The sequence below is a fragment of the Molossus molossus genome, unplaced genomic scaffold, assembly GCF_014108415.1.
Source record: "Molossus molossus isolate mMolMol1 unplaced genomic scaffold, mMolMol1.p scaffold_m16_p_5, whole genome shotgun sequence".
Taxonomy (NCBI): Eukaryota; Metazoa; Chordata; class Mammalia; order Chiroptera; family Molossidae; genus Molossus; species Molossus molossus.
In genome coordinates this window covers 61,116,728-61,138,978 of record NW_023425388.1, presented here as the reverse complement: position 1 = coordinate 61,138,978, position 22,251 = coordinate 61,116,728, and the positions used below count along the sequence as shown (strand labels likewise).

The 22,251-nt window shown below is 41.6% G+C and overlaps 1 protein-coding gene across 2 annotated transcripts in view; it reads right to left on the bottom strand.

Annotated features, from left to right (window-relative positions):
* The window catches only part of ZNF148 (zinc finger protein 148), a 146,099-nt gene extending 131,077 nt beyond the window's left edge, over positions 1-15,022 (bottom strand). The window contains exons 1-2 of one of the 2 annotated variants that reach the window (XM_036243886.1): positions 14,803-14,977; positions 11,757-11,804 (exon numbers count right to left, since the gene is read on the bottom strand). The gene's annotated coding sequence lies outside the window, so the exon portion shown is untranslated. Of the gene's footprint in view, positions 1-11,756; positions 11,805-14,802 lie in introns of both variants that reach the window. The other variant, XM_036243885.1, reaches the window with a different exon arrangement.
* Between the last annotated feature and the right edge of the window lie 7,229 nt (positions 15,023-22,251).

Below are 22,251 nucleotides of genomic sequence, written 5' to 3'. Positions count from 1 at the left end.
ATGCAGCTGTAACAAAGATCTCTTATCCTTTGAGATGACATGGAGAGACCTAGAGAGTATTATCCTAGGCAAAACAAGTCAAGCAGAGAAAGACAAATATCACATGATCTCACTTATTTGTGGAATATAATGAACGTAACAGTCTGGGGAACAGGGTAGTCCCAGAGACGTGGAAGTGGGGTACAGACTGACAATCCCCTGAAGAGGGGGTGGTGGGGGAGAGATAAACCACAGAACTTATACGCATGTATGTATGAGCAGTGGTCATGGATAACAAAGGTGGGGACAGGGTGGGGAGGGAGGAACCAATGGGGGAAAAAGGAGAAACATCTGTAACAAAAATAAATTAATTAATTTAAAAAAGAAAAAAGAAAAAAAAAAAAGGGTTCAAGCCCTTAAATATTCAAGATTTAAAAGCAAAAAAAGCCCTGGCTGGTTTGGCTCAGCAGTTAGAGTGTTGACCTGTGGTCTGGAGAGACCCGGGATCGGTTCCCACTAAGGGCATGCAGTTTGTCCCTGGCCCTGGTTGGGTCGTGTGGGTGGCAACCACTCAATGTGTCCCTTTCACGTTGACGTTTCTTTCTCTCTCTCTCTCTCTCTCTCTCCCCCCCCCCCCATCTGAACAAAATATAAAAAAAAAAAAAACATGTCCTTGGGAAAGGATAAAAAAAATAAAATAAAAGCAAAAAAAGTAGCAGTGTTTCAGTTACAGCCACATTTTGTCTTTGGAACTGGCAAGATAGCTCCTTTTGAGATGTCCAATAAACAATAAATAACTAGAAATAAGACAAGAAAGCATTTGTATAGAACTGTATTAACTGGGAGTCACCCATATCCAAGTAATAAATAAGAACACAGCAAACCAGCCTCCTTATAAAACTAAGATATATGAGATAAAAGTCACAATAAAGAAAAGAAAAAAAAATTATAGAGGCTATTTTAGATCCCTTAGGACACCTACTTCCTACCATGCAACCCATTCTTCTCACTTTGTACCTGAAATTCTTTACGTATAAAAATTACCACCACACGCCCTGGCCAGTTTGGCTCAGCGGTTAGAGCGTCGGCCTGCGGTCCGGAGAGACCGGATTGGGTTCCCACTAAGGGCACGTACCTCGGTTGCAGTTTGTCCCCGGCCCTGGTTGGTCGTGCGGGTGGCAGCCACTCGATGTGTCCCTTCACGTCGATGTTTCTCACTCTCTCTCCCTTCCTCTCTCTCCCTCCCACTCTATCTGTACAAAAAATGGAAAAATATCCTCGAGTGAGGATTAAAAAAAAAAAAATTACCACCACACAATTTTTGCAAACAAGTTTGATGTAGTTTTGAGGCACTCAAGTAGAGATCAAAGATCTCAATGTCTTTATCATTCATGCTATTTTTTTTCTTTATTGATTTTTAGAGAGAGAGGAAGGAAAAGGGAGAGAGTGATAGAAACATCGATGACAGAGAACATCGACTAGCCACCTCCTGCATGCCCCCAACTGGGGATTGGGCCCACAACCTGGGCATGTGCCCTGACTGGGAATTGAACCGGGGACCTCTTGGTGCATGGGTCGCTGCTCAACCACTGAGCCACACCGGCCAGGCTCATGCTATTTTTTTTAAGTTATGCATGATATACTATCTTCTTTATAACATCATGGGTGGCAAGGACTGTCCTTATATAAGCACAGAGTAGGCTCTTAGCATTAGTTATTTCCTAGGTAGCAATGTTTTCTCCATATTTTCTCTGCTACAAACTACTCACAATCCCCTTCATCTTACTCTTATTTCTGTTCAGGTCTACTCCAACCTTCTCATTCATTTCCACATTATCCATTTACTAGATTCTATCAGCTTGCCCATGTTCTTTGTCAACAAATTATCCTATGTCTTTTGCCTTGCACATTAATACACCTTTACCTCACTTTTTTCTTTCATTGTCTCATTTCTAATCTACAAATCTCTCAGTTGAATTTATATCAGTATATTATATATGAATGGTTATGATTTTGAAGTATAACTTATTAATAAAGAAATTTAAAGAACCAGTGAATGTAACAAATCCATCTATTTATCTCCATCCCAATGCCACTACAATTCAGATCACTATCATCTCTTGCCTGGATTGTTGTGACTACCTCCTCATTTTATCTCAAGCTTGGCTTTTCCTGGAAAACCTGCTTCTCTCATGACTTAGCTATCCATTCTCCTACTCCTTCAGTTTGTTAAAGTATCAACTGCTTCAGGCTCCCCAGGGACACTCCCACTGTTCTCAATCACTAAAAAAAATCTCTTTGCAATTCACATTACTCATTTAAACCACTCCATTCTATCTACAACATCACCAAGCTCCATAATACCTTCCCCCATCTTCTTTCCCCAAAGATTTTAATTCTACTTTGTCCCAGATTCAGCCATTATTCTGTGACTTCAAAAATGATGCCATAGAACTTTCTACACCCTGACCTTCCCTAACTCCTAAAACCTTCATCTGTATTCCATCCACACATATATATACTGAAAAGAGGTCATTGATTGGAAGTGCTGTACCACTAGGATTGTAAATTCAGAAACCCCTTTTTTTTTTTTTAACTACAACTACTTTTCTTCTAGTTCTATGCCTGCTCTTCACCTCCTTTTGGCTTCACTTGTCTTCCTACACAATTTAAAACTGTCGCCCTGGCTGGTTTGGCTCAGTGGCTGGAGCATCCGCCCACGGACCAGAGAGGCCCCGGGAGGGCACGTACCTCGGTTGTAGTTTGTCCCCTGCCCGGTTGGGGTCGTGTGAGGGGCAACCACTCGATGTGTCTCTCTCACATGGATGTTTCTCTCTCTCTTCCTCCCCCTCTCCCTCCCGCCCTATCTGAAAATAAATTCAAAGATGTCCTTGGGTGAGGATAAAAAAATTTAAATCTGTCCATCAGCCATTTTAATACTGCCCTCTCCAGAATATCAGGACCTTCCATTATATATATTCACCATGCATATCCCCAAAGATAGACAATCTTTACCATCTGTTTTCTCCACACCCACCCACACACTAGGTGTTAAGCACCACCAGACAGTTATAAAATCGTTTACAACTGATTTATTCTAAATACAACTCTCATCTCATTGATTAATCCAAATCATTTTTACATTTAAGCACTTAATTCCATCAAATATATTTCATGATGTGTACTCCAACCACACCTTCCCTACCAATAATCAAATCCTCTTTACAGCTTCTAAAATTCTGTATCTTCATCCACTCGTTACTTCTTGCCTCCAGTTTTGGAAAAAGAATTGTTCCTCTTTCTTAAAATAAACTTCTTAATACAATTCCTTCCATAAATTCTTCCATTATTAACACAATCCATTCAGGACTTTACCTCCTGCACTCTGGCCTCTGAATTGTTCTTTTGAAGACAACCCGCCTCCCCATCCCCCAAATATTCCATATACCAAATCCTATGACCCACCACTCAAGTCCTTATCCTCTCTTTGGCAATGACACTTGAACAACTTTGGTTTATGTCACTACCACATGTGTCTACTTTGGTCTCTCTAGTTGCTTATTCTGTCTCCAACAACCACTGGTCCTCATCTTAGCCCAAATAGTGAATATTTTCTCAAGGTCTGTCCTGGAGCTTTCTCTAATTCTCTCTCCCTCACAGTGTCATCTATAACCACCGTTTCTACATTTCCATTCCTCATATGATTCTATTCCCCCAGATCCCCAAAATAATCTTTAAACCATCACCCTCTGCTAATATAAATTATTCCTGGAATAATTCCTGGAATTAGAATATAATGGTTTCTTTTTAACTAAATTCTTCAATTAGTGCTTCAACTACCACTTCAATTATCAGTCCAAATAATTTCATAGCCATGGACACCCTACCAAATCCAGAATCAATAGCTTCAATTATCAACTCTATGTACATATTCCCAAATCTCTACTGGACCTCTTTCCTTAGCTGAATCCAGTATTTTTTAGTCTAACTAGATAATTCCCCTTGGACAGTTCCACTGGTGTCTCACACACAGGTCAATGTGTCTTAAAATTAAAGTAGCCATTCTTCTCCACCAATATAGTTCTGACTAATCCAATAATTTATTTTAATGGCACAACCATTCTCACAGTCACCCATGTTAAAAGCCCTAGAATTTACCATAACTTTTCTTGTTCACTTTTTCTCCAATTTCCCAAACGCCCATTTGCTGTCAAATCCTTCAATTCTTTCTTTGAAGTATTTCTTATATCCACCCTTTTTCTTTTCTTCCCACTACCACCATTCCAACTTAGATTCTCAATACTTCACATTTTTGTCTAACTTTGTCTCCTAGTCACTAGGTTCTCTTCAATGCAAAACAAAAACAACAGGTCACATTAGTATTCTTGAAGCCACCTTATTTCCCCACTCAAAAATCAGCAATAGTCCCCCACTGCATACTGAGTCAACTTAAAACTCCTTAGACTTCCAAAAAATAGAAACTACTCAGTTGTCCAAGAATTTGAAACAGATAAATACAATTTGGTATATTCATATAATAGAATCTCATAGAGCAAGGAAAAAGAATGAACTACTGCTTATTCGCTTCAAGGATGAATCTCACAGACACATGTTGAGCACAAGAAACCAGACTCAGAAGTATGATTCCGTTTACATGAAATGCAAAAACACACAAAACTACTCTGTTGTGATATAGGTAATAATAGTTACTTTTGGTTGGAGGAGACATCACCTTGGAGGTGACATATGAGGAAGGCTTCTCACATGGGGAAATGTGTACATTAAACTTGGCAGTGGTTACACATCATTGTATACCTAAAAAAAGTCATTATCCTGTACCCTTGAGATTTGAGCACTTCACGTAAGTTGCATCTCATTAAGTATTTTTAAAACCAGTTTAGTCTGGATTTCTAGATGTTTCAATTACTTTACAGCTTTATTTCCCTCTATTCATCAACATGAACCCTAAATTCCAGTTAATTTAGACCACCACTGTCTAAATATATCCAGAACTTTTCTGTCACTCACATCACTCCCTCTTCTTGAAATGCCAACTCTCACCATCTTGCCTAAATACAACCCTAGTGATCCCTCAAGGTCTAAGCTACACACCAATTCCTCTGTCATAGACAGACCTGAACATTCTGTCCTTGAATAAACTCCTAAAGAACATGAACTGCAACATATATAAACATGTATCCTTCACAATGCCTACCATAGAATCTTGCACAAAGTATTAAAAAAAATCCCCTGAATGAATAAATTCTGCAGTACATCAAAAGTACCCTTCAATCTAACCCTACCTTCTCAAACCCATCTATCACTGTGTCCACTCACAATTTATTCCTCAGTTTACATATTTAATCATTCAACAAATAATTGAGGACTACTATATGCATGAAACTATAACTACTTACTCTAATGTACCCCACTAAAGTACCCAAAAATGCAATCCAATTTTAGCTGCTGACTTTTGAATCTTTCCACAACTCTAAATTTCCAGTCTTCCCCTCTTCTCTCCATCCAATGATATCTCACCCCCATTTCTAATCCTAATGCTATCAAACTAATTCAAGTGCGTAGTCAAGTGCGTAGTTTCTCCGGTAGCCTCCTAAGCTTCTCACCTCCAATCTTTTTGTTTGTTAATCTTCACCTGAGGATATTTTTTCTGTTGATTTTTAGAGAGGAAGGGAGGGAGGAAGGGAGGGAGGGAGGAACATCAATGTGAGAGAGGCACATCAGTTGAGTGCCTCCCACATGTGCCCAGACCTGGGCCAGAGATCGAACTTGCAACCCAGGTGTGTGCCCTTGACCAGGAATCAAATCCGTGACCCTACTGTGGGCTGGCTGAGGCTCTAACCACTAAACCACACACCAGCCAGAGCAAGCTTCCCACCTCTAATCTTTTTTTTTTCACCTCTAATCTTAATCTACCACCACACAGCCCCCAATCTCTCCTGTATAACTACTGTCGGATTAAGTCATCTAATATACAGTCCTTGATTCAGTTCTCAAAAAAATTCAATAGCTATACTTTATGATGTTACCATACTTTAATAATATATGTTAACGTACTTTAATCCAGAAATCCTTGCCAGAAGGTATAATAATTATCAATTTCCTGATGAGAAAACTGAGTCTCAGAAAGGAAGTAATCTCTCCATAATCATAGAATAGGTAAACAGAAGGGCCAATACTAAAACCCAGCTTCTGTTTGCTTACTAAGCACAGTACTATGTCATATCAAATACAAACTATTTATTTTAGCTTTCAAGGCCAACCATTTTCTAACCAACCCCAAATAACTCTGTCTCTACCTTATATAATATTATGCCCTATTCATGAATTCTTATGTTCCAAACTACAAGTGGTGATCAACTATTTAGCTAGTCCTGAAATCAGTTTAATGAGTGACCACCATCTTCTTAGCCAAATAGAACGGAAAACATCTGAGTACTTCTGAGTACTTCCAACATGGACTATTGTTGTTACTGAAGCTTTTGTTTTATACATACACAAACATTCATACATGCATATATCAGGTGAGGATGTAACATGTATTTCTTACTACAGTCACAGCAAAAAAATTTAAAACTCACTATTCTCCATGTATCCTTGGCTCCTCACTTCCAAACCTTAGATTTTGCTAATCCTTCAGGTTGGAATGCTCTCTTTCCAGTAATTTCTGCCAGTCAGGATCCTATCCATCTCTTCCAAGACTAGCTAAAATACGACTTCCATGCCACTAAATGCAGTCCCAGGTTTTCCCCTTAGTCAAATGTTTTTTACTCCCTTTTGCTTCAGTAACATTCAGTATTTTCTTATGACACATTTGTGATCATAGTGTAGTTATCTGTGCACAAGTCCAGCTCCCTATTAGAATATAAATCCCAAAGGATTTATTCCTGACTGCATCCAACAATGCTTTTGCATATAACAAACATGCATTATCTGTGGACCAAAGAAAACTCATCCCATCATTTTCTGAAACCTCAGTTATAAATCAACATGATAAATAATTTCTACTGCATTCTGACTTCTGTTATCCTTCAGTCTTACCATCTTCCCCCCCAAAACAGCCATTTCAAATAATCCTCTTTCCCTTCGACCTTCTCTTGCTTTCCTCTAAACATAAACTGTCATGTATTAATCTTTCTCTTCTTTCAGAATTCTATCAGATAACACCTTTCCTTCTCCACCTACTTATCTTTCACTTTATTCTTAGTTTTCTAACATCCATGATAGCTTAGTCTTTTTTTTTAATTCTCACTCGAAGATATATATATATATATATTTTTTTTTTTTTTTATCCTCACCCGAGGGCATTTTTTCATTTTTTGTTCAGATAGAGTAGGAAGGAGAGAGAGACACAGAGAGACACAGAGAGAAAATCAACGTGAAAGAGACACATCAAGTGGCTGCCTCCCGCACGACCCAATCAGGGAGTGTGAAAAACTGCAACCGAGGTACGTGCCCTTAACGGAAACCGAACCTGGGCCTCTCTGGACCGCAGGCTAACGCTCTAACCGCTGAGCAAAACCGGCCAGGGCGAAGATATTTTTCTATTTATCTTCAGATAGAGTGGGAGGGAGAGAAAGGGAGAGAGAGAAACATTGAAGTGAGAATGACACATCGACTGGTTGCCTCCCGCATGACCCTGATCAGGGCTGGGGACGAACTGCAACCGAGATACGTGCCCTTGGCTGGAATTGAACCTGAGACTCTGGTCTGCCAAACCAGCCAGAGCACTTATAGTCTTTAAAAAGATTTTTCTTGCCCTGGCCGGTTGCTCAGTGGTTAGAGTGCCAGTCCACAGACCAAAGAGTTGCAGGTTCAATTCTGGTCAAGGGCACATACCTCGGTTGCAGTTTGGTCCCCGGCCCTGGTAGGGGTTGTGGAGAAGGCAACCAATCAATGTGTCTCCCTTACATAAATGTTTCTCTCTCTCTCTCTGTCTCCCCCCTCCCCCATCTGAAGATAAATGGAAAAATATCCTCTGGTGAAGATTTAAAGATTTTTCTTTCATTTTCTCTTCAGCAGACTTTTCAATTCATATACACATACAGGTATTGGCAAAAGTAGGTTTACAGTTATGAGTACACAAACCATTATTATTTATTTCTTAATTATTACATTATTTGTCTTCCTCTTATTATTATTTCATATCCTTACTTATGATTTATCTTTTAGGTAATGATGGCTGGTAATTTAACCTACTTTTGCTCATCCCTGTATATTTGTCAGCCCCATTAAATCCTTTATAGAAAAAGACTACTTATGAATAAATAAATAGAAACAAACAGAAAACATATAGATAATTTAGGTCTCCTAAATTACTCAGATACTTTCTCATTCATTCATCTATTCATCGAGCATGTGTCTACTGGACATATGCCCTCAGTTCTCTGTCTATTCTACTCTGTAATTCAGAGAGCGGCGCTGAGAAAAGCATGCAGGAAAATGCTAGAATAACAGAGCCAAGTTGACTCATGCTCTTCACTCACAGAAACCAAGTAATTTGTGGGGTACAGGCTCAAGAAAGAGAAAACTAAAAGTTACATTAAACATGGAAATAGACACACACACACACACACACACACACACACACACGCTGTGTTTCAGAGTGCTAAAAATCTATCCAGCAAAGGTGGATTTGAAAAGGAACAAATCCGTAGGAGTAGCTAAAATGAAACAGGCAGAAAGCATTCAGACAAAAATAGACCAGGAATAGGTTCATTCTAGGGCTGCAAGAGAAATTTGGAGCAATTTAGTTCCTCTTCTGAGATCCCTAAGGAATTCTTTCAAATATCTAGCTAAAGTATGGTACACTGAAATTATTTCCCCAAACCTTAGCCAATATTCATTTCTCCATTCTCTGAAGTACTAAAGAACTTACTGTCCATAAAATTTGGGAACTTAATCATAAACTATCTTGTTCACAGTAATGAAACTATTAACAAACATACCCAGAATTTATTTACATATTAAAATCAATGTGGGGTCCTCTTTAAAATATTTACCTTGAAAAAATAATAATGAAAATAAAATAAAATATTTACCTTGGGAGGCTACTACTTACTCATTTATTCACTCCATTCATCCAATCATCTGATGTATTTAACCAACATCATCTAGTGCCTAACTAACTACATGTGAAGTGTCACTATCATTCAAAACATTTCCAACTTCCTCTTCAGGAGTGTTTTCCAAAGTCAGTTAACAAGTCAACCAAAAAAAAAAAAAAAAATCACTCCCATTTCTGTGACTCAGTAAATTTAAACCAAAACTCTTCTTTATTCACTCTAGCTGGTATCAATAGATCTTCAGCATTTCTAAAAATCAAATCTTTCAAAGTAAAAAGATTTGTCACCAATGAAACTATTCAGAATAACATTATGCCCTATATTTGTATCAGTGCCATCCTAGCGGGATTATGAACTCCTAGAGGATAGGTATCATGCTTTATTCACCTTTACAGGCTCCTCCCCTAACAGCACACAATAGGTACTCAATAAATAGGTAAATTGTACAGAATGTGCTAAGAGGCTCAGAAGTAATCAGAAAAGGTGTTCTAAGAGTTCTGAACACTACTCTGAAAATGACTGTCAAAATACAATAATTCTCATCAAAAGTATACTTTTGATATTTGTTTTTTTTTTTTTTGTACAGATAGAGTGGGAGGGAGAGAGAGGAAGGGAGAGAGAGAGAAACATCGACGTGAAGGGACACATCGAGTGGCTGCCACCCGCACGACCAACCAGGGCCGGGGACAAACTGCAACCGAAGTACATGCCCTTAGCGGGAACCGAACCCGGGTCTCTCCGGACCGCAAGCCGACGCTCTAACCGCTGAGCCAAACTGGCCAGGGCTTGATATTTGTTTTTAAAAATCAGTTGTGCCCTGGCCAGTTTGGCTCAGCTGTAGAGGTAGAGCTTTGGCCCGAGGACCAGTGAGTCCTGGGGTTTGGTTCCCATTAAGAGCATAGCACTACCTCGGTTGCAGTTTGTCCCTGGCCCCTGTTGGGGTCCTGTGAGTGGCGGCCACTCCGTGTGTGTGTGTGTGTGTGTGTGTGTGTGTGTGTGTCTCTCTCTCTCTCTCTCTCTCTCTCTCTCTCTCTCTATTCCTCCCTCTCTCTCTCCCACTCTACCTGAAGGTAAATGCAAAAATGTCTTCGGGTAAGGATAAAAAAAAAATCACTAGTGTCCTGGCCGGTTTGGTTCAGCAGTGGAGCGTAGGCCTGCTGACCAATGAGTCAAGGGTTCAATTGCGGCCATAGGCACGTACCTCAATTGCAGTTCGTCCCTGGCCCTGGTTGGGATCGTTCAGGAAGCAACCAGTCGATGTGTCCCTCTCACATCGATGTTTCTCTTTCTCTCCCTCCCACTCTATCTGAAGATAACTAGAAAAATATCCTTGGGTGAGGATTAAAAAAATAATAATAAAAATAAATTAAAAATCAGTTGTTTGAAATCTTACTTTACTGAATTAATTCAACCTGTCTTTCTCTCCCTAAAAGAATATAAGTATTATAAATTTCTTGAGGGAAGAAACTTTACCTAACAATTTTTTATCATCTTAAAAATGAATTAAATCAAATCAGACAGATTCTTAAAACAGCCAAAAATCTCTAAGTAGTCATTTAGACCTGAGGTAAGAAAATCCGAATTAAACCAGCCCCAAACTCCAGACCAGATCTACTCAGATTAAACTAGCCTCAGATTAGACTAGAACCTCTGGTCCCACCCCTTCAATGTTTGTTACAGTTCCCTTCTAATCCATTCTGTCTTCTCACCTTAAATCTAAAGGTCTTCCCCAGTAAGATATTCCTTTTTTACTTCTCCTTCTCTCTCTCTCTCTCTCTCTCACACACACACACACAATTTTGTCTCTAATACCCCAACAGCGGTCAGCAATTTTACATTCCCATTATTATCACTAAAGCAGTGAATACTACTGTCTATCAGTCATTCAACAGGTATTTTATTAAGCACTTAAGAATCAAACTATTGCCCAGCTGGTGTGGCTCAATGGTTGAGCATCGACCCATGCACCAAGAGGTCACTGGTTTAGTTCCTGGTCAGGACACATGCCCAGGTTGTGGGCCCGATCCCCAGTGCAGGGCATGCAGGAGGCAGCCAATCGATGTTCTCTCTCATCGATGTTTCTATCTCTCTCTCCCTCTCCCTTCCTCTCTCTCTAAAATAAATAAAGAAAAAAATTTTTTAAAGAATCAAACTATTGAGTGTCACCAGAGATTAAAGTAAATCTCAGCTCTAGAGCAGATTACAATCTAGCCACCATTTGCAAAACAAAGAGAGAATAATTTCATAAATGACAAGATTTAGCAGTATATAAACTAAAAATGAATGCTGTTTTTATTCAGAATAAGGCAGATCTCAAGAGGTGGGGTTATTTAAACAAGGCTTCCTAAAATGGGAGAATAGATCTTTTTATTCTTCCAGTCTCAGTCACACTGATTTGGTAATGTTGCACCCAACACACAAATTGCAAAATCCAGCAGTTTATATATGAGCAACATACCTTTCTCCATCATACAAGGAACGTGCTAATTTCCTTATGACTTTCACAAATCTCAGTCTCACTGCTGTCATTTAAATCTCCTTCACATCAACTATATCCAAATGTCCTCAGAATTCTTTACCTTTTCTCCACCCTCCCACAGAATTATCACCACCTCCTTCATACCCTATCCCTCATCCTCCTCTCCCTCTTACCACATTTCCCCATCCTTCCCTCCACAAAAATGAAACACATACCCACACCAATCCTTCCTTCCTGAAAACGTTAGAAATTGCCCTGGAAGCCTGGAAAGAACAATTAAAAGTCATTTTAATCCATTTTCAAATTCCCCACACTAAAACTCTCAAGAACTGTCAAAGAATACTACTGTACAGCTGACCTGGTAACTAATCCCAAGATGAACAACTATCATTGCCAAGCAACTCTTCCTCATCTCTAACCAGCAACCCTCATGCTGCAAAGATGTTGTTTCTACAAACTACTCTTTTGTATAGGTCCATTCATCAAATGTTCCCTTCATCATCTCACCCAATATTTCCAGTCTAATTTTAAATGCTTTCTCTTTAGGGATATTCAAGATATAAAAACAAAGAATTGAAAGTTTAAATAGTAACTATCCAAGGTTGGAAAAGAGAAGCAGAAAGAAGACAAAGCCAGTGACACAAATCCTTTCCATTCATAATAAGAAGTCTTTTGACTACTTCATAATGTCATTTTAATCAATCAAGAAATAATAGTAGAGCCCTGCCTGTGTGATTCAGTGATTGAGCATCGACCCATGCACCGAGAGGTCACTGGTTCAATTTCAAGTCAGGTCACATGCCCAGCTGGTGGGCCAGATCCCCAGTGGGGGGCATGCAGGAGGTGGTCAAAGGATGTTCTCTCTCATCAACGTTTCTATCTCTCTCCCCCTCCCTTCCTCTCTCTCTAAAAATAAAGAAAAAAAAGAAAGAAGAACAGTACATGCAAATTATTTTGGACCTCGAGAGAAGCATGATATAAACTACAAAAATTAATGCTTAGAAGTAGAAGATTCTGGAAAGTGGAACCGCAATTGAACAACTGAGACAGGGGCTACTGCTTCTCATTATAAGCTTCCTCAGTACAATTTTATTTTTAAATTGTGTACCTGCATTATTTCATATAATTTAAAAGGGGGGTAAAAACAATAAGGGCGTAATACTATATTTAAGTCCATAAACACAAAAATTAGAAAAACTTATAATACACAGTGCTGGTGAGGAGTAATAAAACAGACCCTCTCATACTATGATGACAATAAAAATATAAAATACTGAAGCGTCCTACAGGAATATATAATGTACTGACAAAGAATTTTCCAAATTAAAAAAAATCTGGATTATTTCTATAAAAAAATTTTAATAAAAGCCTCTCTCCACTCTAATGCTAAATTACAATCCTCCTTTAGAGACACAGTAGTTGTTAAACAAACGACTGAATTTTTCCATCTCTCCCAAATTTCTTTCCATCTTCCCCATTAATCCCTCCACACTCTATTTCCATAAAAGGATTTTCCATACTACCCTCTCCTCAGCTGAATTAATTATTATAATTAAATGTTTATACAAGTCTTTCTTAATAACCAATTTTCAGGTGAATAAAGCTGAGTCAAAAGGTGAATAAACCTTTAAGGGTATGGTTCTAGCCCAGAGTTCCCTCTCGAAATTTGGTCTGGTGTAAATTCAGAAAATCCAATAGGTCTTGGTTCATTCCCTGATATAAAAATGCTAATACTCCTTCCAACCTGGATTTAGAATCATCCAGTCTCTTTAGGTTCCCCTAGATCTCAAGGCAACCAGCCCTGACCTTGCAACCTAAGACCAAAACAGATATTCTAGATCCTCCATTCTGCTGGCCCACACTCTGTAGGCTGATGCATTTTCTTCACTACCAACATGCCTCAATGAAAGTATACACTCAGGAACTGTGAATGCAAAAGGTCTCCCATCAGCCTCCAAGTTATGGAACCAATCCAGTCGATTACACTAATTAGAGCTACAAATGGAGCCTCCAAAGGGACACCTTGTATGGAATCCCCCCACCATCCATTATAACCCTGTGTACTACACTCCAAGCTGAAGAATATGGCACTAGTTCTCCTGGACTGGTTAAGCTGGGCCCTGAAGAAGAAAACTGCCAAGTCAAGTAATTTCCATTCCAGCAACTGCCAGGATAATGTTCGCCCAGCCTCTGGTAAGTGATAATACTTCAAATTTGCTAAAATATAAACTCCATGGCCTAGAGAATACCGGTGAGCCAGGTGTTTTCTTAAAGATCTGTTTCAGAGATTCTCACATTCACTGGTGCAGGTCAAAAATGTCTCTGGCCAAACTACAGGCTAAGGTCTAATTCTCAGTGACCCCAACCATTGCGGGAGCCACACTTACCAGATGTCATCTACAGAAGAGCCCAAACAGGTTCGGAACTAGGCCATCCTGGCCCATCTGGAATCACTCTTTAGTCCTTGGGCCAACATTTATTAATTCTACTATATCTGTCTATTCTATCATGCGTTCTCTTCAAATTCTCTAATATTTAGCACTCCCTCTCGCTTCAAACGCTATTCTCTCTATTCACGGAAACTCCTTATATTCCTTCTTTCCTTTCCTCAGAAACGCTTCGGTTTTTTCCATAACGAAATACCTAATATATCTGCACAATGAACACCCTCCCAGAATCCTCAAGACTTCTGCACGGCCATCCCCTGCATTCCTCCACCTATCCGGCATTCTTCCCCCGACCTCTCTCCTTGTACACACTCCCACTCGGTTTCCTGCAAGGATTCCCTTTTCTCCAACCCCTGCCCTTCCCTTCTCCCAAAGAACACTCAGGCAGCAACAGTGACCGAGGCCTGCGGTGCATAAAGCACTGCAGCAGGCAGGGTGGACAGAGAACTGGTGTCTCCCTAGCCTTTTCACACCCACACCGAGCACCCTCTGGCCTCCCCATGCAAACATTCCACCTTCTTCCCTACCTCTGACACCCTTCTCAGGCCTCGGAGGCCGCCTTCTCGCCTCTGCCACCCCCGTCATTATCCTTTCTCAACCCCCCAACCCACCACCCGCGCCCTGCTTCCTCCCGTTCCCCAGCGTGCTCCTGCGTTTCCCCCGGCCTCAGCCGGTCCCCTGATCACCCCCAGCCGCGCCACGGCTCGCTCCCCCCGGGGTCAAGCCATTACCGCCTCGCGCTCCCCCCGCGCGCCGCCCCCTCCCCCTCCCCCGCCCTCCCCGGGGCCCGGGCCTGCCAGGCCGAGCGCTTTACCGCGGGCGGGCGCCAAGTCGCGCGGTCACCGACTGCAGACGGCAGCAGCTCCAACCTTTCTAGGGACCTTGAGAAGAGGGGAAGGGGGAGGGGGGAGAACTTTTGCTGTAGCTGCTCCGGCAACTGCTCCCACCCCTGCGCCTTTCTCCTCTTCCTCCCCCTCCTCCTCCTCCTCTTCCTCCTTCTCTTCCTCCTCCCAGAGCAGTAGAGACGCAGACATGCCGCGGCTAGAGCGTCGCCGCGGTCGCCGCCACTGCCGGCGCGTTGCATTATGGGAAGCCCTGCACACGGGAAGCGCTCTGCGGCGCCAGCTCTTTGGCCCGGGAGCTAGCTGGGAAGACAGAGCGTGGCTTCGATTCCGACGCCTGCGTGTCACCATCTCAGCGTGGCCGGGGAGGCTGGCCCCGGCTACGGGTTCCCCGGGCTGGGCCTGGGAGGGTAGCAGTTTGAAAAAGACCGGAACTGTGGAAAACTCTTTTGAGTGAAGGTCCGCCTTCAGCCTTAATCAATGCCTAGCGTGCTGAGAAGTGGAGGACCCTCGGGATCGTGTGTGTTTCAGGCCCGCGGAAAAGGAAGGGAAGGGGACATGGATGAATGGTTATCTACCAGAATTTCTTAGCTTTTTCGTTTCTTCTCTCTTACCTAGCCGTCTCCTCCCCACCTCCAGTCGTTGGCCTCCACCACCCCAAATGCCACCTTCTCCGGAAGCGGCAGCCCTGCGTCCTTGAAGCTACAAACCCCGTTAGTGTCGGCCAACTGAGATGCAGGGTGTGAACATAAAGAAAGGTCAAGAGATGCGGCCCTGGACCCTGTTGCGCAAGGTTTTACATGGTATTTTCCGCTCATTTCATCTGGGGCCCAAATCTTCTCCGTCTATATGATGAAGACTGTAATGATCTATGCAGTGTTATAATTGCACAATTATTTCATTCCTTGGAGGACCTTTAAGTGACCTTAGCCAAATTGTGACCTCCGTAATGGTACCTTCATCCAACTAACATTTATTAGGCACCCTGAGGTGCTTGTGCATACTGGTTGGTTTACAATTACTCATCTTTATGTCCCCCACCATAGCACAAGATCAGCCATGTGACATAAAAGATGCTCAGTGAATTTGAATGATTATGAGCATCAGCCACTTACCATGGAAAGAAACACACCTTCATTACTGTTTCTTCACAATTGTGTGAAGATTTATTTAGAGCGTCTCTGCAATACTTAGACATAATCTCTGAGGGGAGAGGGAAAGGAAGGGCGTTAAAATATCTGTATAACCATTTCTGGAGGCCTCCTTCCCTTGTCCACACCCACCTTCTCACCCGTTGCCAACTGAATGTTCATTTGAATAGTGCTTTTTGGCAAAATTCCAAACTCTGGCATTATGCACGTGTTGTGGCACTGAATTAGATTAGTGTCTGCAAGGTTAATGTACCCCCAGGCACTAACCTTAGTAAAAACAAACAAAAAAAAACGCCTGTTTAGAAATAGATGAGGCCCAGAGGTTCAACTTAATTTAGACACAGGTAACTAAGAAGAGCAAGGATAAGCCACAGCTCCACAATCAACTCTCCCTGTGCTTTCTCCATTAAAATATATATATATATATATATATATATATATATATATATATATAGTAATAAGATGACAGTGCATTCTGAATGGCAGTTGCAACAAAACAGTGATTCAAGCCAGAGCAAGAGAGTTATCTGGAGGACAGCCTTCTGGCAACTTCTAGCATCTGCAATGGCATCAAATTCAGAGGTTAAAATGAAATGCACCTCTGGCAGCAAAGAAGCAGACTGTGAATATTAGGTAACAGGAAAACTAATAACTGAAAAGGACTGAAGTCCTGGAGATTATACCCAGTGGGCTAAGGTTGATTGGTTTGCCATTAGGGATAGATCTAGTTCTCGGCTCAGCACCATCTGAGAAACAACTGTCTAACATGAGCTGAATAAAGAACACTATAGAGGTAGTAACAACAGAAGTGATGAAGGGGAGCAAGTTTAAGCCTTTTGTAGGTTAAGCTACAAATATTTTTCAGCCCCAGTTTGCATCTCCATGCTCCTCTTGCTCCCTTCCCCATATACCAGTCTTAGACATTCATCCTACTTTTCTTTCCTTTTTAAAAATATTTTTATTCTGAAATAAGTACAGACTCACAAGAAGTTGCAAAAATAGTACCGAGTCCCATTTACCCGTCCCCCAGCTTTCCCCAATGGTGCCACCTTATAGCATTTTGTTAAGACATTATAGCCAGCCCGACCAGTGTGGCTCAGTGGTTGAGCATCAATCCATGCACCAAGAGGTCGCTGGTTCGATTCCTGGTCAGGGCACATGCCCAGGTTGTGGGCCAGATTCCCAGCAGGGGGTATGCAGGAGGCAGCCAAATCGATGTTCTCTCTCATTGATGTTTCTGTCTCTTCTCTCCCTTCCTGTCTCTCAAAAATCAATAAAGAAAAAAAATTATTTTTAAACATTATAACCAGAAAGTTAACAATGATCAATTACACTACAAACTTACTTCAAGTTTACCAATTTTTAAAAAGCTTCATTCATGTGTATATTCAATTTTATTCCATGAATAGATTCATGTGATCACTACAAAAAAGATACAGAACTGTTCCATCACCACAAAAGAACTTTCCCATGCTATTCAAAAATGCACCTCCCCATCCCACCTCCCTACTCCATCCCTGTCCCCAAGTAAACACTAATCTGTTTTCTATCTCTATAATTTTGTCATTTCGAGAATGTTACATAAGTGAAATTATACAATATGAAACCTTTTTTTTTTTTTTTTTTTTTTTTTTTTTTTTTTTTTTTTTTTATCCTCACCCGGGGACATTTTTCCATTTTTTGTACAGATAGAGCGGGAGGGAGAGAGAGGAAGGGAGAGAGAGAGAGAAACATCGATGTGAAGGGACACATCGAGTGGCTGCCACCCGCACGACCAACCAGGGCCGGGGACAAATTGCAACCGAAGTACGTGCCCTTAGCGGGAACCGAACCCGGGTCTCTGCGGACCGCAGGCTGACGCTCTAACCGCTGAGCCAAACTGGCCAGGGCTGAAACCTTTTTAAATTGATTTTTTTACATAAATATAATGTCCTTGGGTTCCATCCAGGTTGTTGCAGGTTATCAAATGTTTATTCTTTTTTATTGCCGAGTAGTATTCCATTGTATGAATATACCAGGATTTGTTCATCCATTCCCCAGGTGAGGTGCATTTGGGTTGTTTTCATTTTTTTTCTATTATAAAGAAAATTGCTATGAATATTTGTGTACAGACATACTTGAGATACTGTGGATTAGATTCCAGACCACTGCAATAAAGCAAGTATCACAATAAAGTTAGAATAAATCTTTTTGCTGGTGAAGGGTTTTGCCTTCAATTTGTAAAAAAATGTACATCTGTAAAGTGTAATAAAACAAGGTATGCCTATACAGGCTTTTTTGTTAACTTAAATTTTCATTTCTCTGAGATAAATGCCTGAGTATGATTGATATGTTGTATGGTAAATGCATATTTAATTTTTTTTTTTATCCTCATTCGAGGACATTTTTGCATTTATCTTCAGATAGAGCAGAAGGGAGAGAGGGAGGAAGAGAGAGAGAGAAACATGGACGTGAGAGAGACACATCAAGTGGCTGCCACCCACATGACCCCAACCGGGGCAGGGGACAAACTGCAACTGAGGTACATGCCCTTAGCGGGAACTGAACCCTGGACTCTCTGGTTCACAGGCCCACACTCTAACTGCTGAGCCAAACCGTCTAGGGTACATATTTAATTTTTAAAGAAACTGCCCAACTACTTTCCAGAGTAGCTGTATCATTTTACATTCCCACCAACCGTATATAAGGGATAGAGTTTATCTCAGTTCTCACCAGCACTTGGTTTTCACTCATTTTTATTTTAGCTATTTTAATAGGTATGTAGTGGTATCTCATTGTGGGTTTTTTCTCTTTTAAAAGGGAAATAAGGCTGACTGATGTGGCTCAGTGGTTGAGCATTGACCCATGCACCAAGAGGTCGCCAGTTCAATTACCAGTCAGGGCACATGCCCAGGTTGTGGGCCTGATCCCCAATGGGGGGGCATGCAGGAGGTGGCCAATCAATGTTGTCTCTCATCAATGTTTCTATCTCTCTGCCTCTCCCTTCCTCTCTCTCTAAAATTAATAAAGAAAAAAGTATTTAAGAGTGGGATTGGCCCAGCTGGTGTGGCTCACTGGTTGAGTGTCAACCTATGCACCAAGAGGTCACAGGTTCGATTCCCGGTCAGGGCACATGCCCAGGTTGTGGGCCCAATCCCCAGTTGGGGGCATGCAGGAGGCAGCAAATCAATGTTCTTTTTCATCAATGTTTCTATCTCTCCCTCTCCCTCTCTCTCTAAAATCAATAAAGAAAAAATATTTAAAAGGGGACTAGGCCCAGCCAGTGCGGCTCAGTGGATTGAGCATTGTCCCATGGACTGAGAGGTCCTGGTTCGATTCCCTGTCAGGGCACGTGTCCTAGTTGCAGGCTCGATCCCCAGTAGGAGGCATGCAGGAGGCAGCTGATCAACATTTCTCTCTCACATCGATGTTTCTATTTCTCCCTTCCTCTCTCTAAAAAATTAAAACATTTTTCTTAATTGTAATAAATAAAAATAAAAGGGGACTAGGATGCATGCTCTCTAACTCCTATTTTCCTTGGTGTACTTTTAAACAATCTCACAGGCCCCTTTTATTCATTTATTATATATCACCATAGAGAAACAACTCCCATGGGTAAGTTGTAAAGTTTCTTGAAATAGTTTATATAGCTTTGTCTTTTCTTTGACGCCCTTTTTGAGATGGCTTCTGGAAACAAACTTCTGTTAAGTGAGCCTAGAAAAAATGGGAGTGAGGGGTGATATACATTAAACTAAGCTGCACAGGATATAGTCCACAGGTGGCAAACTTAAATGCCCAACAAGCCAAGCAGGTAACATGAATAAGTGAAACAGGCCAGATGTTAAGCCCACAGTCAGTGAAAGGGATTGTGAGGAACCAGAGAGCTCATGCCAGGGTAAAGGGCACGGCTGTTACTCATGTCCAGCTGATGATTTCCAAGTGGGAATGTGAAGATTAGGAAATCAAGAGAAATCAGGAATCCAAATTATTGGGTGAGCTCTCCCCAATAATAATATTGACCACTAGTTCTGTTTCTTTAAAACATAAACACATGTCAGACAAAACATGTCTGTGGGTCAGATTCAGCCTACAGACTCCTGTCTGTCTTACCTGATGTGGCCTAACCTGGAGAGGGCTGCATCACGGCTTCGACTGGTGGGCTTTTCAAGGTCTCCCAGATCCTCTTTCCTCTCCTCTGGCGCTGGAATAGGTTCTCTTCAGTCTTGGCCCTCAGGCTTCTTTAGAAAAGGAATGTACTTCCATCTTTTGTCCCCAAAGACTTCACCAGGTATTCAGAACCTTATGTACTAACCATCTTTCAAGCATCCTGGACCTCTCAAGCTCAGGTGTTTATGAAAGTACTATCTTCTGTACCCAAGTGGTTGCCTGCAGCTTGAGCCATTTGTCAAGTCTGGTTCTACCTTAAGGGGAAACGTGGCTTTCTTTTGCAAAGCTCTAAATTCACAGCCTTGTCAGAGACTGGCCCACGGTAGCCTGCCTCCACATCTTATCATTCCTGCTGGACCCAAGAGAAAAATGACTTTTACTGTTCCAGTGGGCCATCTTTCCCTGGGACACCTGCCCCTGAGTTCCTGCTTCGGATCTGAAGGGCTCTTCCAGATCATTGATATATTCTCAAATTAATGACCAAGCTATGGAAACAAATGTCCAACAGATGAATAGATAAAGAAAATGTGTATCCAAACAATGGAATATTCAGCCTTTAAAAGGAAGAAAATCTTGCTATTTGTGACAACATGAGTGAACCTGGATGACATTGCAAGACAAATACTGCATGATACCACTTATAGGAGGTATCTGAAATAATCAAAATCATAGAAGCAGAGTATATGATAGCATTTGCCAGGTGCTGAGGGTTGAAGGAAATGAGTTGTTATTCAATGAGTATAAAGTTTCAATTATGCAAGATGAATAAGTTCTAGAGCTCTGCTGTACAACATGTGCCTACAGTTAACAGTTAACAATATGGTATTGTGTACTTCAAAATTCGTTTTTTGTGTTTTTTTTCCCCCTCACCCGAGAACATTTTTCCATTTTTTGTTCAGGTAGAGTGGGAGGGAGAGAGAGGAACAGAGAGAGAGAGAAACATCGATGCGAAAGGGACACATCGAGTGGCTGCCACCCGCACGACCGACCAGGGCCAGGGACAAACTGCAACTGAGGTACGCGCCCTTAGCAGGAACCGAACCCGGGTCTCTCTGGACTGCAGGCCAACGCTCCAACCGCTGAGCCAAACTGACCAGGGCATTTTCTTAACAAATCTCATGTTGAGTGTTCTTAGAGACAAAGCTCTGGGAAGTATTGAATATATCTATTACCTTGAAAGTAGTAATAGTATCAGTGGGTCTTGCATATGTCCAGACTCATCAAATGGTACACATTAAATGTGTGTAGTTCTTTGTATATCAGTTATACTTCAATAAAGCTGTTTAAAAACAAAAAACTGCCCTGGCTGGTTTGACTCAGCAGTTAGAGCATCAGCCCACGGACCAATGAGTTGGCGGGTTCAATTCTGGTCAAGGGCACAAACCTCATTTGCAGTTCGTCCCTGGCCATGGTCGGGTTGTGCGGGAGACAACAGGTCGATGTTTCTCTCTGTCCCTCCCTCCTACTCTAATGATAAATAGAAAAATATCCTCAGGTGAGGAATAAAAAAAAACTAATGAGCCCTGGCCGGTTTGGCCTGCATTCCTGAGAGACCCGGGTTCGGTTCCCTCTAGGGGCGCGTACCTCTGTTGCAGTTTGTCCCCGACCCTGGTCAGTTGTGTGGGTGGCAGCCACTCGGTGTGTCCCTTTCACATCGATGTTTCTCTCTCTCTGTTCCTCTCTCTCCCTCCCACTCTACCTGAACAAAAAATGGAAAAATGTCCTTGGTTGAGGATAAAAAAAAACAAAAAAAAAATCTAATGAATGGGCTCTGGCTGGGTGGCTTTGTTGGTTAGAGTGTCGTCAGATACAGCAAGGTTGCAAATTCAATCTCTGGTCAGGGCACATACGAGAAGCAACCAGTGATGCATAAATAAGTGGAACAAACTGATCTCTCTCAAAGCCAATAATTTTTTTTTAAAATTGATGAATGGCCACTCTGGTCAGTATGGCTCAGTGGCTAGAGTGTCAACTGTGCACTGAAGGGTCGGGGATTTGATTCCCAGTCAAGGACACGTACCTGGGTTGCAGGTTCAATCCCCGGCCCTGGTCAGGGTACATGCGGGAGGCAACCAATGGATGTGTCTCTCTCACATCAATGTCCCCCCCCCCTTCTACTTTCTC